This window comes from Capra hircus, chromosome 23 (genome assembly GCF_001704415.2).
Source record: "Capra hircus breed San Clemente chromosome 23, ASM170441v1, whole genome shotgun sequence".
NCBI classification, from domain to species: Eukaryota; Metazoa; Chordata; class Mammalia; order Artiodactyla; family Bovidae; genus Capra; species Capra hircus.
The window spans coordinates 36,320,663-36,339,385 of record NC_030830.1 but is presented as its reverse complement, the minus strand read 5'-3'; the positions used below and the strand labels follow the sequence as shown (position 1 = coordinate 36,339,385).

At 42.8% G+C, this 18,723-nt stretch overlaps 1 protein-coding gene across 3 annotated transcripts in view; it reads right to left on the bottom strand.

Moving 5' to 3' along the window:
* The window catches only part of BTBD9 (BTB domain containing 9), a 414,205-nt gene extending 403,080 nt beyond the window's left edge, over positions 1-11,125 (bottom strand). Inside the window, exon 1 of one of the 3 annotated variants that reach the window (XM_018038719.1) lies at positions 10,877-11,125. The gene's annotated coding sequence lies outside the window, so the exon portion shown is untranslated. Of the gene's footprint in view, positions 1-10,508; positions 10,761-10,876 lie in introns of those variants that run through there. The other 2 variants (XM_018038717.1, XM_018038718.1) reach the window with 2 other exon arrangements.

Below are 18,723 nucleotides of genomic sequence, written 5' to 3'. Positions count from 1 at the left end.
TGTCACATAGCAATAGATAACAAATACAGGGTTTAATATTTATCCATTTTTATAATTTTAACTTTACTTAAAAGTTTATTATGAAATTAGTGGAAATCAACTATGCTTTACAAAGATAATTATAGTCACTATTCCCAGGAATGTATAAAATTGGACTCAAAAGGTATCAGAATAAGAACATCAAACCAGAAGTAGAATATATACACAAGTATCTAGCTTGTAAATAGATTTAAAAAATAAACACTTGAGTGAGTGAAAGGAATAAGTGGTGTGGAAAGAAAGACGATTAGCTGAGAAATTTCAATTTGGGGTGAAGCACCAAGACATTTTTCACTAAGTGATAAAAAAGGAGTTCTGAATTTACTTTAAATGTCATTAGCTTGGAAAAGTACAACTCTTCCTCCAGAAGACTGCACCTATGCATAGAGAATGGGAAATCTGAATGTTTATGTAAAATAACCTGTCAGTCAACCAAAAACTTTTGGGTCAAATATAGCAGGTCTTCACAGGAAAATCCACATGGGGGCCTTTAATTGTCTACCTCATTTTCTTCTCCATTTCTAACAATATTATCAAATTGTTTCAATCATTCAGGCAGTTATTAAAAGTCTTACTTCTCAAACAACTTCCCCCAAATCAGCAGACACAAGATTGGATTTCTTCATCTAGATATTTCCCTACTAGGGTCCCACGCTGACGGCACTGAAGAGTGCGGCTGTGGAGACCAAGCATGGGGCTGCACACCTGTCCCACCTCACTGGTAACAAACACAGGCAAACTGTTCTCCCCATTCTGAAACTCAGCTGCCTAATTAATAAAAGAGGATAATATCCAATTATGAGTAGCAAAGGCCTAGCATAATGCAACCACTTGGTAAACAGTGGCTGACCGTTTTTGCTTATATGCACTATATTTCCAATGGAGAAGGCAATGGCACCCCACTCCAGTACTCTTGCCTGGAAAATCCCATGGATGGAGGAGCCTGGTGGCTACACTGGGGTCGTAAAGAGTCGGACACGACTGAGCGACTTCACTTTCACTTTTCTCTTTCATGCACTGGAGAAGGAAATGGCAACCCACTCCAGTGTTCTTGCCTGGAGAATCCCAGGGATGGGGGAGCCTGGTGGGCTGCCGTCTACGGGGTCACACAGAGTCAGATGCGACTGAAGTGACTTAGCAGCAGCAGCAGCAGAAGCAACTATATTTCCAAACCAAGAAAACAAGGACACAGACTGCCAGAATATTTTGTGCGTCACATAAAGACCCAAAAGGTAGCCCAGGAGATTAATAAGGATTTACGATACACTATAATTTCTGGAATATTATAAAAGCTTACAAGCTGAAATCGAAACTGAACACTCAGGTGTTCAAATATTAGAGAACCTAGACTGTGATCAATATTTATATAACATATCATATTCTATTTTGTTGTTCAGTAGCTTAGTCATGTTTGACTCTTCCCAACCCCATGGACTGTAGCCTATCAGGCTCCTCCATCCATGGGATTTTCCAGGCAAGAATACTGGAGTGGATTACCGTTTCCTCCTCCAGGAGATCGTCCCGACCCAGGGATTGAACCCAGGTCTCCCACATTGTAGGCAGACACTTTACCATCTGAGCCACCAGGGAGGTACAGGGAGCTTGCTTAAATCCACGTCCATCGAGTCGATGATACCATCCAGCCCTCATCCTCTGTTGTCCCCTTCTCCTCCTGCCTTCAGTCTTTCCCAGCATCAGAGTCTTTCCCAATGAGTCAGTTCTTCCATCAGGTGGCCAAAGTATTGGAATTTCAGTTTCAACATCAGTCCTTCCAATGAACAGCTACGACTGATCTCCTTTAGGATGGACTGGTTGGATCTCCTTGCTGTCCAAGGGACTCTCAAGAGTCTTCTCCAGCACCACGGTTCAAAAGCATCAATTCTTCAGCACTCAACCTTCTTTATGGTCCAACTCTCACATCCATACATGACTACTGGAAAAACTGAAAAAACTAGACAGACCTTTGTTGGAGAAGTAATGTCTCTGCTTTTTAATATACTGTCTAGCTTTGTCATTGTTTTTCTTCCAATGAACGCCTTTTAAATTTCATGGCTGCAGACAAATAAAGTCTGTCAGCATTTCCACTGTTTCCCCATCTATTCGCCATGAAGTGATGGGACCGACAAGGCTCCCCCTGTGGCTCAATTGGTAAAGAATCTGCTTGCAATCCGGGAGACCTGAGTTCAATCCCTGGGTTGGGAAGATCCCCTGGAGAAAAAAAAGGCTACCCACTCCAGTTTTCTGGCCTAGAGAATTGTATGGATTGTACAGTCCATGGGGTCTCAAAGAGTTGGACACAATTGAGCAACTTTCACTCACTTGATGGGACTGAATGCCGCTGGTCATTTTTTGAATGCTGAGTTTCAAGCCAGCTTTTTCACTTTCCTCTTTCACTTTCATTAAGAATCTCTTTAGTTCCTTTTCGCTTTCTGCCATTAGCATGGTGTCATCTGCATATCTGAGGTTATTGATATTTCTCCCAGCAATCTTGATTCCAGCTTGTGCTTCATCCAGCCTGGCATTTCGCATGATGTACTCTGCATATAAGTTAAATAAGCAGGGTGACAACATACAGCCTTGACGTACTCCTTACCCAATTTTGAACCAGTCTGTTGTTCCATGTCTGGTTCTAACTGTTCCTTCTTGACCTGCATACAGGTCTCTCAGGAGACAGGTAAGGTGGTCTGGTAGTCCCATCTCTAAAAATTTTTCACAGTTTGTTGTAATCCACACAGTCAAAGGCTTTAGCATAGTCAATGAAGCAAATGTTTTTCTGGTATTCTCTTGCTTTTTCAATGATCCTACGGACACTGGCAATTTGATCTCTGGTTCTTCTGCCTTTTCTAAGTTTAGCTTGAACATCTGGAATTCTCAGTTCATGAACCGAGAGAAATATGTTTTTCTCCTCTACCAAATTATATATTATTTGACTGCTTTAAAAAATTTTTCTGGACTTTCCAGGTGGCACAGTGGATAAGAATCTGCCTGACAATGCAGGGGACACAGGTTCAATCCCTGCTCTGGGAAAATTCCACATGCCACAGAGCAACCAAGCCCGAGCACCACAGTACTGAGCCAGCACTCAAGAGCCCGAGAGCCCCAACTAATGAGACCCTGTGCCAAAACCACTTAAGTCTGCATGCCCTAGAGCCTGCACGCTGCAACTACTAAGCCTGTGTGCTGTAACGACCAAAGCCCATGCTCCACAACAAGTGAGGCCACCGCAAGGAGAAGCCAGCATACTACAACACAGTAGTAGAGAAAGCCCGCACAAAGCAATGGAACCCAGCGCAGCCAAAAATAAAAATAAATAAAATTTTTAAAAATTTCTGTAAATCTCTATATTCTCTCATGGCTCTAGCATACATACATAGGGCTGAAAAAATTTATCTTCAAGTCCTCAGTGTCTACTCATATTAATATTTGCTGTTGTTCAGTCACTCAGTCATGTCCAGCTCTTTGCAATCCCATGGACTGCAGCATGCCAGGCTTCCCTGTCCTTCACTATCTCCTTGAGTTTGCTCAAACTCATGTCCATTGAGCTGGTGATGCCATCCAACCATCTCATCCTCTGTCAGCCCCTTCTACTCTTGCCCTCGATCTTTCCCAGCATTGGGGTCTTTTCCAATGAGTCAGCTCTTTGCATCAGGTAGCAAAAGTATTGGAGTTTCTGCTTCAGCATCAGTCCTTCCAACGAATATTCTTAATGTCTACTCATAACAATATAGTCTTAAGATTGTAAAATTCAGGCATCAGATCTTCCTTTCACAAAGGTGTATATCATGCCCTGACAAGTCGCTTCAGTCACGTTGGACTCTTTGTGACCCTGTGGACTGTAGCCTGCCAGGTTCCTCTGTCCATGGGATTCTCCAGGCAAGAATACTAGAGTGGGTTGCCATTTCCTCCTCCAGGCGTTCTTCCCAACTAAGGGATCAAATGCAAGTCTCCCACATTGCAGGCAGATTCTTTACCGTTGAGCCACCAGATCCCTAACAGAAGCCAGTGTTGGATAAGCAGAGCAATTAGCATTACTCTATGTGTAGCACTCGGCACAGTCTCTGGCACATAGTATATACTTAATGAACGAATGTTAGTAGAAAGAATAAATTCAGTGAACAAGAGCCAAATGAGGCATGCTGAGTAGCTAACAGGTCTAGCTACAATTTAACTCCTGAAATCTCTTTTTAATGTGTTTATATCTTTGCACAACTATTGTCTGATTTCCTTATATAGCAGTTTTCATTCCAATCCCAAAGAAGGGCAATGTCAAAGAATGTTCAAACTACCATACAATTGTACTCATTTCACATGCTAGCAAGGTAATGCTCAAAATCCTTCGAGCTAGGATTCAACAGTATGTGAACTGAGAACTTCCAGACATATAAGCTAGATTTAGAAAACATAGAGGAACCAGAGATCAAATTGCCAACATCTGTTGGATCATAGAAAAAGCAAGCACACTCCAGAAAAACATCTACTTCTGCCTCATTGACTACGTTAAAGCCTTTGACTGTGTGGATCATAATAAAGAAAATTATTAAAGAGATGGAAATACCAGACCATCTTACCTGCTTCCTGAGAAACCTGTATGCAGATCAAGAACCAACAGTTAGAACCACGCATGGAACAACGGACTGGTTCAAAATTAGGAAAGTAGTATAGCAAGGCTGTATACTGTCACCCTGCGTATTTAACTTCTGTGCAGAGTACACCAGGCAAAATGCAGGGCTGGATGAATCACAAGTTGGAATCAAGATTGTCAGGAGAAATATCAACAACTTCAGACATGCAGATTTGTTGTTGTTCAGTCACTCAGTCATGTCTGACTCTTTGTGACCCCATGGACTGCAGCACGCCAGGCTTCCCTGTCCTTCACTACCTCCCAGAGTTTGCCCAAATTCATGTCCATTGAGTCAGTGATGCCATCCAGCCATCTCATCAAGAGGCTCTTTAGTTCTTCTTCACTTTCTACCATTAGGGTGGTATCATCTGCATATCTTAGAATGCAGATGAGAATACCAGACCACCTTACCTGCCTCCTGAGAAACCTGTATGCAGGTCAAGCAACAGTTAGAACCAGACATGGGACAATGAACTGGTTCAAAATTGGGGAAGGAGTACATCAAGGCTGTATATTGTCACCCTGCTTATCTAACTTATATGCAGAATACATCATTAGAAACATCAGGCTGGATGAAGCACAAGCTGGAATCAAGATTGCTGGGAGAAATATCAATAACCTCAGATATGCAGATGACACCATGCTAATGGCAGAAAGTGAAGAGGAACTAAAGAGCCTCTTGATGAAAGCGAAAGAGAAGAATGAAAAAGCTGGCTTAAAACTCAATATTAAAAAAATGAAGATCATGGCATCCGGTCCCATCACTTCATGGCAAATAGATGGGGAAACAGTGGAAACAGTGACAGACTTTATTTTCTTGGGCTAAAAATCACTATGAATGGTGACTGCAGCAATGAAATTACAAGACACTTGCGCCTTGGAAGAAAAGCAATAACAAACCTAGACAACACAGTCAAAAGCAGAGACATCATTTTGCCAACAAAGTTCCATATAGCCAAAGCTATATTTTTTCCAGTAGTCATGTATGGATGTGAGAGTTGGACCATAAAGAAGGCTGAGCACTGAAGAATTGGTGCTTTCGAACTGTGGTGTTGGAGGAGACTCTTGAAAGTCCCTTGGACAGCAAGGAGATCAAACCAGTCAATCAATGGAAATCTACCCTGAATATTGGAAGTACTGCTGCTAAAGCTCCAATACTTTGGCCACCTCATGCGAAGAACCGAGTCACTAGAGAAGACCATGATGCTGGAAAAGATTGCAGGCAGAAGGAGAAGGGGACAACAGAGGATGAGATGGCTAGATGCCATCACCAACTCAATGGACATGAGTTTGAGCAAACTCCGGGAGATGGAGAAGGACAGGAAGGGCTGGCATAGTATAGCTCATGGGGTTGCAAAGAGTTGGACACAAGTGAGCAACTGAACGACAACAGCAAAACAGAAGAACTCCCTCATAACTTCCTATCATAGATGTAGGACTAACATCTATGATATTAGCACTAACATTTGTGCTATATGAGTACACAAGTAATGTAAGACCCAAAGTACATCAGCAAAGAAAGAAGTCCTTATGTTCCTGTACCCCTCCATCCACATTTCTGTGATTTTATCTCATTCTGTTTCTTTGAGTTTTGCCCATCCTCTTGTAAACATCCCAGGTACACAAAGTATATTATTTTCTTATTCTATAAACCTTCAAAGTACCTAATAAAAGATACAGATTGTAATCTTGGCATATTTTTAAGACAGAATGTTCAGACTTTTTAAAATAAAATTTTTATTTTGTACTGGGGTATAAGCTGATTAACAATGTTGTCACAGTTTCAGGTGAACAGTGATGGGAGCTCAGCCGTACATATCTTGTATCCATTCTCCCCCAAACTTCCCTCCCCCCCAGGATGCCCCATAACATTGAGCAGAGTCTTGGCACTTGTTACTGACAATTATTTTCTAACTGGGCTCTCTGACATTTAGAAGAGGGCAGGGGCATCTAATTCAGAGTCAAAAGCACCTAGTTATGCCTCATCTATCTGAAAGAAATTTTCTGCAGTTATTGTGTTTATGTGTCTCTATAAAATTAGAAACAGTATCTTCTCAGTGAAACTGCAGAGATAAAAGTGGATGAAGGAATGTTAGTACTTGCAATCACCCACAAGGACATTGTTAAGATGTTTCAAAGGTTCGTTCAAACAATGTTATGTGCCAAGCATTATACCAAACTCTGGATGAAACAGAAATAAGAATGAGTTGAAGTTCATGGAACTGGAAAGCAGAATGGTGGTTCTCCAGGCTCTTACTTCCTTATTTTGCTCTAAACTTTCTCTGAATCCTCCATCAACCTCAATCTATTCGTTAGCCTCTATGCTGGCCCCTCTTCCTTCACCAATCCTCTAAATCAGTGGTTCTCGGGAATAACAACATTAGCATCACATGGGAACTTATTCAAAACGCAAATTCAAGAGCCCCTGCCAGACTTACTGAATCAGAAACTGTGGAGGTGGGACACCAAGAAATCTGTGTCTTACCAAAGCCTCCAGGTATTTCTGATGAATGCTCAAGTTTGAGAAACCATCCAAAAGTTCCACTCCATGTTCTTTCCAGTTCTCCTTCTCAACTTTTCTGGGTAGGATTATCTTCTTCCACTATCTCTGCAGCTGTAACTATTACAACAACTAACAGCAACAGCTGTCATTTATTAAGCATTTATCGTCCAAGCACTGTCCTGTTGTGTACATACTATCTTAATTGCCAAAACAATTCAAGTATTATTAACCCCACTTTTCAGGGGGAAAAAAAAAACATAGGTTTAGAGATGCTAAGTAAGTTGTCTAAGGTTACTTAATCTAATCAACAGAGGCATAAGAATTTGACTTTGGGTTTTCCTAACTCCAAAGACTATATTAAGTCCTACAATGCTACTACACGGTAGCCTTGGAGGCTGTCAGTTATATGACAATTACTTCTAAAGTCTGATAAACTCTGGAGTAGAACTTCCAGTTAGCTAATGGACCTCTCTAAACTCCACCCAGAGGCCTTAAAATTAACATGCCATCATTTCTTCCCTCCATTGTAAATCTGTTCCTCCTCCTGTTTTCTAATCTAATGTCCTCATAATCATCAGTGCCACTTCTGACCTCTCAGTCTCTCTCACCTCTAGCTGTCCATAACATTCACAGATTTTAACATCTAAAATATCTTTACAAGCTGTCCATTCCCACTGTTCCTCTTCAAGATATGGGCACCTCTGACCTACATCCTAATTGGTTTCCCTGCCTCTCCACTCTAAAGCAACTCTGCACATGAACGGCCACTTCACTTTCTGATCTGATTATTCTACCTTCCACCATTCTCTTATCACCAACACAGGATTAGTGCTGGCAGGCCTAGGCTTTTTAGAATAAAAGACTTCCTCATGATTTGGCTCCAACCATACCTTTCCTGTCTCATCACTTCTGTTATACAAGAAGCCTACAAAAAAGAACTCAAAGTTTTACCACTTAATTTTAATCTTTGGCAATTCTGCTTATACTCTCCCCTCTGCACGGAATGATTGTTTTTCCTTTTCCATGTGGCAAAATACTAATTAACCTTCAGGGCTAAGTTCCATCATTTTTAAAGTTTTCCCTGACTCTATCAATTTATTTCCCCAGCCAAAGTAATCTATTCCTTCAGCATTTTATTTATTCCAAAAACAGTGAGCTCTTCTTGTGACATGTCATGGCTAGTGTTGGTCTCCTCTGATAACACTTGATATTTCAGGTATACTGTGTTTCCTTCACTGTCCCTGCACCCAACACAGTGCCCAGCCATAGCCATTACCCGATAAATATTTGCTGAGTTGTTAAATAATGCAACATTTGGTGTTGCAACATTACACAGGTTAGCAATTCAAGTTCAGGTTTATGCAACACTCAAAAGAAAGCTCACATTACAACAAAAGATAAAGAGTGAAGGTTCAATATTTAGCAGCAGCATCTGCAATTTTCTCAAAATCTTTTTGTCAATATTTTTGAGTATCCTTCAAATAGACTCCTTTCCCAGCTAACATGATTTGTATATTTTACAGGATCAGCAGGAACTACAAACATCACAGACCGCTATAAGAGATAATCCCAAGGAAAACTGTGTCACTGAGAGTAGCTGGATAATTGCTTTGGGTACATCATTTCAGTACATTTCCAATAGAACGGCCCCAGCAACATCAGGCAGATTTTAGAAATGAGGGCATGCACTGCTGACTAAATACATAAGATAAGCGCACAGTAGTGAGGCACTTATTCAAATTAGTACTGAAATCAGAGGTATACGTGCTTTTGGTTCAACTATAATATCCTTTCATTTTAAGTAAGGATAACACTTATTCTTGTCTAAGACTCTACTCTGAGTAACACAACTCCCATCCCTCCCAGGAAGCAGGCTCTGTTTATCAGTGGGATGCTGATAAGCCTGCCTGAGTCTTAACACTTTCCCTCCCGAACCTGCTAAACCTTCTCTCTCCAATTATCCCCTATCATGGGACATATAAGTCGCTGCAATATATTCCCCCGGTGACCAAATTCACACTATTTTCTCAAACATATGACTTATCTCTAAAAGAAAGTTTCCACTTTTTCCAAAGATGAGATCAATTCTAAGTTTGTACTGTACTTAAAGTATAGCACCTCACAGAGCACCTGTTTACAGACTGCCTCATCTGGTTTCATAATTATTTTATATAATATGCTTTCTTTTCCCAGCTATACTGTTTTCACTCTTAACGGGAAAAAGCCAGGTCTTTCAATGTCATTTGTAATCCCACAATCCTCCTCCCACATATAGCATAATACTGGGCACAGGCAGCATATGTATTAACCACTTTAAGGACTGAGCTAAACGCTTGCTAAGCACTGATACACAACTTATCCACAGCGTCACGTATAATAAATATCTACTGTGTCTACTCTGTGGCAAGCACTTGTGCAGGTGCTGGAGACATGGCCCTGAAGGAAACAAATGTGATCCTGTCCTACAAGCTACTATTGTCCAGAGCACAAAAAATATTGAAGTCTCAGTACTTGAAGAGCTACAGAGCAAGGTTATCACTGGCTCCAAGATATAAGAACTTCAAGTGACAAACATTACAGATCCTCTGTTGTGAAACTGAATCACACACTTTTCGAACTGAATGAGAAGTTACAAGTTATTGTCTTCAATTTTCTTGCACAAATCATGATTAAATTTCAGTACAGCCTATCTTTCCACCGTTTCTAGGCACTGCCTTCATCAACGATCAGAAAAGACTGACTTCCTCCCTACCTCCAATACTTTCTCCTGATCATGGTCACTAGGCGAGGGAGTCCAAGGCACTAAGAAAGCACTGGGCTGATGATAAGCGGCACCCAATCAGGCTTATCCGACCATCAACATTTCCAGGCCACACGCTGAACAGAATCTGTGTTTTCTGCCTAGTAAATACCAAGCCTGTACTTCTTTTAAAGAAAATAAAAGGCAGCGCCTCCACAGTTACTTGGCCCTAATAATGACAGAAGTACAACACGGTTTAGGGAAATAAAACAGCTGATTTATTTGGAGGAAGAACTAAGGATGTCTATCCACCCCTTGGCCTCAAAATCTGTAGCAACAGCGTGATAAAATGCTAAGCGCCGACAAAGCTTTCAGCGTGCATCAAACACGTGCACACAACTCCTGAAGTTGGAAACACCAGGCAACAAGTTGCCCGCCCCCTCTCCACAGTGACAGATCTCCTGCCCCCGGTCGTGGGTGTGTCTGACGCGGCGGGCGGGCACTGATTCACAACTCTCTCCATAACAACCGGCTCCTCCTCGGAGCCGGGCCAGGGCAGGGGCGTTGAGGGGCCCCAGCAGGGCCCAACTTATCCGAACACCAACCACTGCGTTCCCGGTTCCTCCTCGCCTTCAGTCTCGCGCAGCCTCGTCTCAGACAGGATGCGAGGCTGCTCAGGGAGCCGGACTTCTCGGGCTTCAGATTCCTCGGCCCGGGAGCCTGGCAGTGCCGCCCTGAGGCCCCCCAGACGCCCCAGACTCTTCCAGAACTAAAGCCTCCGCCGGCCGCAGGCTGCCGGTTTCCGGAGCGCCCGCGCCCAGGAACTGACCCTCGGCAGCCCCCGTCGGCGCTCCTTCCCCGCGCCCCGGAGTAGGCGGCTGAGGAGCGCGGAGGGGCGCGCGTCCCCGCGCCCCGGGCCCGCGCAGCAGGTGCGGCCGGGCCCCACCTCCCCCGCGAGGCCGCGGCTACTCACCCCCACGATGTTCCTCTGCGACCTCACGGCCCACACGGACACCTCTTCCGCCCGCTCCGCACCCTCCTCGTAGCCGCCGCCCCCTTGGCCGCTGCCGTCGCCGCCGTCCTCGCCGCCGCCGCCGCCGCCGCCGCCGCGGCGCGCGTCCGCTCTCACGCACAGCGCCGTGGCCGCGCACGCGCCTCTGCGCGCTTGCGTCACGTAGCAACCGATCGGCGGCTGGCCGGCCGGTTACACTGGTTCAGGGCCGGGAGGTCGCGTCCCGCGGCTTTTGCGGTTTTCCCGCAGCCGCCCGACACGCTGCCTTCCGGATCAAAGGGCTCCAGGGTGTGGCTGCCCTGCCGGCACCTGGCTCCCGGTGCGTTACGTCACTTCACGTCACTGTATGGCGTCACCGATCGCGTCACTACAGACGGGGTGGTCCCCGTCGTGATCGCCCGGGCGCCTGTAGGGTAGACGGCAGGGTCTCCAGACTGCTGTCACGTCTGGAGTGGATCCCATCGGCTACTTTTGCGAAGTACAGGAAGGCTTTTCCAGGAACCGGGACCTTTGGGGCTGAGTGCAGGTTAATGTGAAAGAATGCCTAGTGACGCTCCCTTAACTCCGCAGCAACGTGCGATGGACCGGGCTTTGAATTCCTCCGACTCTTGTTTCTTCATTTTATAAGTGAGGATAACAATACTTGTCTTACCTACGTTGTAGAATTGTGCGGCTAAAACAAAATAATGCATGCAAAAGTGCGTTTTAAAGTATAAAGCTCACTAGACTTCAAAGTATCTTTATTATAAGGACGGCAGTCAAGCAAGAGCAGTTAAGAGCATAGACTGTGGAGTCAGGGAAACCTAGTATCAGGTCTTATCGGGAATGTTGGACGGTCAGTGCTGCTTGACCCTTGGGCTTACTGGAGGTCCGGGGTGTGGGGCTTTGGAGAGAGTGACTAGAAAGGACATAATTCCAGCCAAAGGAAGCTTCCTGAGTAAAGGTATGGACGTGAAAGTAGACTGGAGGCAGGGAGATCAGTTATGAGGCCACTGCTGTAACCCAGATAAGTGATCAGAGCCTTAACCAAAGTTTTGGCAGAGGAAATGTAAAGGAAGGGACAGATGTGAGCACTGTTAAGGTGGTAGCATTGACAGCACTGACTGTGGGATAAATGAGTAGGCCAAGTTTCTAGAATGTCTGGGGTAGGTGGTGGAAACATTTAACAAGAAGTGAAGAAAAATGAATCTGGGTCATCCACCAGTTTGTAATCCAGGAAATCATATAATGCTGATGACACCGCCAGTAGGAAGATCGGATTTGTGGGGCATGATGATGTATTCTGTGGGATTCTCCAGGAGCCTAGCAGGCTATGGTGTATTGGGTCACAAAGAGTCCGACATGACTGAAGTGACTTAGCATGCAGGCATGCCACAATCATGTATTAAAAAAATGGGCATGTTTGTTGGGGAAACATTCTACACTCATATTACATATTTTATTAACAGATGTCACTGCACCTGCCTTAGCTCACTCCTCACTGGAGAAGTGGCTTCCTGATTGGTGAATTCCAAAGGAGAAACTGGATATGTGTAGCCCATCCATTTTCCCCCACCTCTTTAAGGAAATCTTCCATCAGGGAACTATCTTTGTGTACTTCTCCGATTCATCAGGAATGAAGCCTGGGGGTGGGGTTGAGGGTGCTTGGTCCAGAGCTGCAGAGTTAATTCAAGAGTTTCGCATTAGGAAGCTCTCTGTCCACAGGTAATATTCAATTCCAGTTTTTTCAGTTGTAGTATACAGAATTACAGGTCCTGAAAGATTTTCATGCCCTTATCTCCAGAACCTGTGAATGTTACCTTATGTGCCAAAAGGGACTTTGAAGGGTTTTGTTTGTTTAGTTGCTTTTTTTTGTTTTGCTATTTTGGTTTGGGTTTTTGTTTGTTTGTTTTGGCTGCACCACGAATCACTCAGGATTTAGTTCCAGGGATTAAACCTGCTCCCCCTGCACTGGGAGCATGAAGTCTTAACCTCTGGACCACCCAGGGAAGTCCTGCAGACAGGTTATATTAAGGATCTGTGATGGAGAGATTATCTTGGATTATCCAGCTGGGCTGGAGGCAGGAGGGTCAGAGTCAGAGAGTGAGAGATGAGGATGGAAGCAGAGGTCAGAGAGAAAGAGGATAAGAATCTGCACTGCCAGCTTTGAAGATGGAGCCAAGGAATGCAGGCGGCCTCTGGAAGCTGGAAGAGGCAAGGAAAGATTCTTCCCCAGAGCCCTAGAGAGAACACAGCCCTCCCAGTGCCTCAATTTTTAGATTTCTGATCTATGTTGTTTTAAGCCACCAACTCTGTAGTAAGTTGTTAAAACAGCAATAGGAAATGAATACATTCCATAATAAAGATGATAGTCGGTCCCCTGCTACATTCTCTTTCATTTAAAGAATGCAATTGATTAGGTTCTTTCAGAGATGACTGCAATGTGACTGTGACTTAATGGAGGGAACCTTCACATCCAGAGGGAAATAAAAATCCAATCAACAGTTGAATTACACAGATTTGTGAGTGAGGAGACAAGTTGAGTTAAAATAAATTTAGAGGATGTTAATTTATAATTTGGTCATTTAAGTCCAGAGGTTGGATGAGATCAATCAAAACACAGAAGAAACGATAAAGAGGACTAAGGATAGATCCCCAGGAAGCACTAAGGCTGTGGCAGATGAATGGAAGTGCACAAAGTCTGAGGAAGAATGGCCAGAGAGATAAAAGAACTAGGTGAGTGTAATGCCTCTGAAGCTCAGGTGGGAAAGAATTGCAAGATGGTTTCAGCAGAGTCAGAGACCACAAACAGGGCAAGCATGTGAAGGGTGGAAAGCACTGACTGGGTTAGCAACACAAGAGTGATTGGTGAGCAACAGCTGCAGCTGAGTGAGGTAGTAGAGATATATGCTAAATTGTTGGGGTCTGAAAGGCAGGTCAGTATAGTGGGTTGCCATCTGGACTAGTTGATGGGAGTTTGAGATTCCAGTCTTGGTTCTGGCCGTTAACTAGCTATGTAACCTTTGGCAAATCACTTAACTATTCCACACTTTGGTTTCCCATATACCAAAGGAGATGTCTGTGATCTTCACATAGATTCCCAGAGAGTCCCCTTAACTTTATATTAGACTTATTTGCTTATAACAGCACACTTCAAATCTTCATTTCACCACACAGTAAGAATCAGTATGTTATGTTTCAGCTTATGACCAGAAACTATGGATATGGATATGATACAGTTACTCAAGAAACACAGTTTTGGAAGGAAGATAAACATAAAAGTAGGTAACTAATTGCCATAGTTCTTTTTTAAACAAATCAAGGTATAAATTGAATGAACTGTGACTCTAACACAGTATCAGTGAGTTCAGTTCAGTTCAGTTGCTCAGTCGTGTCTGACTCTTTGCAACCCCATGAGTCGCAGCACGCCAGGCCTTCCTGTCCATCACCAACTCCTGGAGTTCATCCAAACTCATGTGCATCGAGTCAGTGATGCCATCCAGCCATCTCATCCTCTGTCATCCCCTTCTCCTCCTGCCCCCAATCCCTCCCAGCATCACAGTCTTTTCCAATGAGTCAACTCTTTGCATCAGGTGGCCAAAGTATTCGAGTTTGAGCTTTAGCATCAGTCCTTCCAAAGAACACCCAGGGCTGATCTCCTTTAGAATGGACTGGTTGGATCTCTTTGCAGTCCAAGGGACTCTCAAGAGTCTTCTCCAACACCACAGTTCAAAAGCATCAATTCTTCATCGCTCAGCCTTCTTCACAGTCCAACTCTCACATCCATACATGACCACTGGAAAAACCATAGCCTTGACTAGACAGACCTTTGTTGGCAAAGTAATGTCTCTGCTTTTGAATATGCTATCTAGGTTGGTCATAACTTTTCTTCCAAGGAGTAAGTGTCTTTTAATTTCATGGCTGCAATCACCATCTGCAGTGATTTTGGAGCTCAAAAAAATTAAGTCTGACACTGTTTCCACTGTTTCCCCATCTATTTGCCATGAAGTAATGGGACCGGATGCCATGATCTTCGTTTTCTGAATGTTGAGCTTTAAGCCAACTTTTTCACTCTCCTCTTTCACTTTCATCAAGAAGCTTTTTAGTTCCTCTTCACTTTCTGCCATAAGGGTGGTGTCATCTGCATATCTGAGGTTATTGATATTTCTCCTGGCAATCTTGATTCCAGCTTGTGCTTCTTCCAGTCCAGAGTTTCTCATGATGTACTCTGCAATAAGTTAAATAAGCAGGGTGACAATATACAGCCTTGACGCACTCCTTTTCCTATTTGGAACCAGTCTGTTGTTCCACGTCCAGTTCTAACTGTTGCTTCCTGACCTGCATATAGGTTTCTCAAGAGCCAGGCCAGGTAGTCTGCTATTCCCATCTCTTTCAGAATTTTCCACAGTTTATTGTGATCTGCACAGTCAGAAGCTTTGGCATAGTCAATAAAGCAGAAATAGATGTTTGTCCTGGAACTGTCTTGATTTTTCCATGATCCAGCGGATGTTGGCAATTTGTTCCTCTGCCTTTTCTAAAACCAGCTTGAACATCTGGAAGTTCACGGTTAGCACATTGCTAAAGCCTGGCTTGGAGAATTTTGAACATTACTTTACTAACGTATGACATGAGTGCAATTGTGCGGTAGTTTGAGCATTCTTTGGCATTGCCTTTCTTTGGGATTGGAATGAAAACTGACCTTTTCCAGTCCTGTGGCCACTGCTGAGTTTTCCAAACTTGCTGGCATATTGAGTGCAGCACTTTCACAGCATCATCTTTCAGGATTTGAAATAGCTCAACTGGAATTCCATCACCTCCACTAGTTTTGTTCGTAGTGATGCTTTCTAAGGCCCACTTGACTTCACATTCCAGGATGTCTGGCTCTAGGTGAGTGATCACACCATCGTGATTATCTGGGTCGTGACACAGTATACTACATACCATATTAGAATTCTGTATGAAGTGACATGAGGGATATAAAAAGTAATACAGATGAGGGAGCAATACTTTTTGCCAAATGGAAATCAAGGTGTTACATTTACCTACTCTCAGGTGGACAGTGTCCCTCAGAAGTGACATAACCAGAACCATAAGGCATTTCCATGGTGATTTAAAACAAAAAAAAGAAAGAGGAATTGTGCTAATCCACCACTGATCATTTAACATTACTTCTAGATAGCTTTGTTGTGATTGGAATGAATATTTATATACAATTACTTCTGAACTTAAGTATACTGTTTAATTGGAGAAACAGACGTGTAAAAATTGAATGCAAGAGTAATTTATTTACTTTTCCACCAGATTTAAGTGAAAATATTTCTGTTATACATGCCACACTGTTCCATTTGCTCATCTAATCCTCATATACTATCTCATTTAACTCTCACAAACTGCAGCTTATTGTATCAAAACTGATATTATATCTCTGTTTTAGCAGGTAAGGATACAAAGTTTAAGTAACTGGGCCAGGGTCTTGCTAACAGCAGTTATGTAATCGACCAGGCATCCTCTCTTTAGGAAACCTTCCCTCTGGCCATTATTTAGTCTAAGTGTCCTTTCTCTGTATTATTACATCATGGTGTTGTTTGGTTGCTAAGTTGTGTCTGACTCTTTGTGACCACATGGACTGTAACCCACCAGGCTCCTCTGTCCATGGGATTTCCCAGGCAAGAATACTGGAGTGGGTTGCCATTTCCTATTCCAGGGGATCTTCCCGACCCAGGGATCAAATCCGTGTCTCCTGCATTGGCAGGCAGGTTCTTCACCACTGAGCCACCAGGGAAGCCCACTATTACATAGTATGCACTCCTTTATTTTAGCATTTACTGTAATACTGATGATGACCTGGCTTCCTGTGGGCCAGGTACAGTTTTAGGTAGTTCTGGGCATTAAATCACTTAAGTTTCATAATAACCCTTTGAGGCAGGTGATATTATTAATCACAGTGCTTTAAAATTCAGGAAACTAAGGCATAGAAAGATTAAGTAATTTACTCAAGGTAACACAATAGTGATGGAGACAGATGCAAACCGAGATAGTTGGGTTCTAGAGTCCATGCTCTTAACCCCCAGACTGCTGCCTTCCTTCATATCATGCATCCTCTGCTAACATTGAGAGGTTCTAGACATACTTTAAAGAACTCTCTAGTGCAGTAATTATAGGCTTATTGTGTGTGATATTGCTGTGTATCCCTCATTAAAAGACCATAAGAGAATTTTTCACTCTCACCCAAATGCCATGAAATGATTGACTACCCTTGAGGAACTGATATGTTCTCTGATTATAGGTGATGTGTATTACATAACTGGCTGTTTTCTCATTTCACTCTGACTGCCAAGAAGCTCTGAGAAATTTGTGGCTCAGCATTAGTAACTGGAAGGACTCTTGGCTTACATGTCTACATTCTGTTGGTTTGAAAATTTTCAAAATTAAAAGCTGGGGGAAATCTAAATTCTTCTGCATTTTCTAGATTATTAATATTATACATTTGTTTTATAATTAGAAAAAGTAAACCTTGTTTTTAAAAGAAAGGTTGCATCTTTGTATGCTTTCTCAGACTTTGAATCTGTGGACAAGAAGTAGTTTCAGATTAACTTCCATGAATTCAATGTAGAATCCTAGTCCCTATGAAACCAGGACTTCTGCGATCTCGAAAGTCCAGATCAATAGAATTGGTGTTCAGACAAATCAGAAAGTATTTCAAGTAGCATAAAACAGGCAAGTTGTGACCCTCCTTATTTTTAACATATCTAAATAACTTGAAACCACTTTTGGATTATTTGAACATATTCTGCCTTGCTTTAGAGATAAGAAAGTCAGTCATCTTCCTTAATGCTGACATTTTATTATAATTAACCTTAATGTTCAGCTGATTTTGTGGTTTAGCATTTATCAGAAATGGATGAAGATCACTTATTCTAAAACTAAAATAGGTATTTTGGTACATGTCTTGCAATTTAACTGACTTAGATCCAGTAACTCAATTCCAGATTCATTTCTTTACTTAAAGGTGTGTTTTACAAGGAATTCTTCCAGGTAGATTTACCGACCAGTTATTGATACTTTGCTAAAAGCCACACATTTCATGGGAGTATTATTCAGATTTTTCTATAGCCAGAGTGAACAGCTGATAATTTCTTCTTTGAACATTTTTCAATCCAAATCTTCATCCTCCAACAGTTCAGATGCCTAAAGAGTGGGCAAACGCTCTACCCCCAGCCGGCAGATTGTTGCTGAGTGGTATGTGAACATCTTGGGTTGCCAAGTTTTTAATTTATTCATCTCTTAATATTGGTAACTAATGTGAACATGGGTTAAAAAAACAAATGACTTGTCTGTGAGTTTGCAGACCCTCTGCTCTGTTAGATAGAACTTCACAAACTTGAATCCTTCATTCTTCTTATTTTGAAGAACTGGGTTTGGTTTTATTTTTGTGTTTTTTAAAGAAAATTCTAGACTGCCTTCAGGTGCTCCCTCTGTCCATCCCCATGAAGAGAGGAATGTTCTTATTTAGGTGAGAATCTCAAGGGGATGACTCACTGTGCACAAAAGGCTGTCACCCACCCACCATCTGCTGATCAGATTACTAAACAATATGTATTTGCTTTTAGTCAGCCTGGGTATTAGCTGGTCCATCAGAAAACTGCATCCCTGACCATGTTGTCCTGAGCTCATACACACAGAAATATTTCTCACCCCCTTACCAGGAGTGCTTTATGGACTTATCTTTTGAATACTGCGGCTTCTGCATACATTAAGGACTTCTAAAAGAAACCGTTCTGCAAAGCGCACTGTTGCATTTGCTGCAGAGCTATCGTGCACTCAGTATT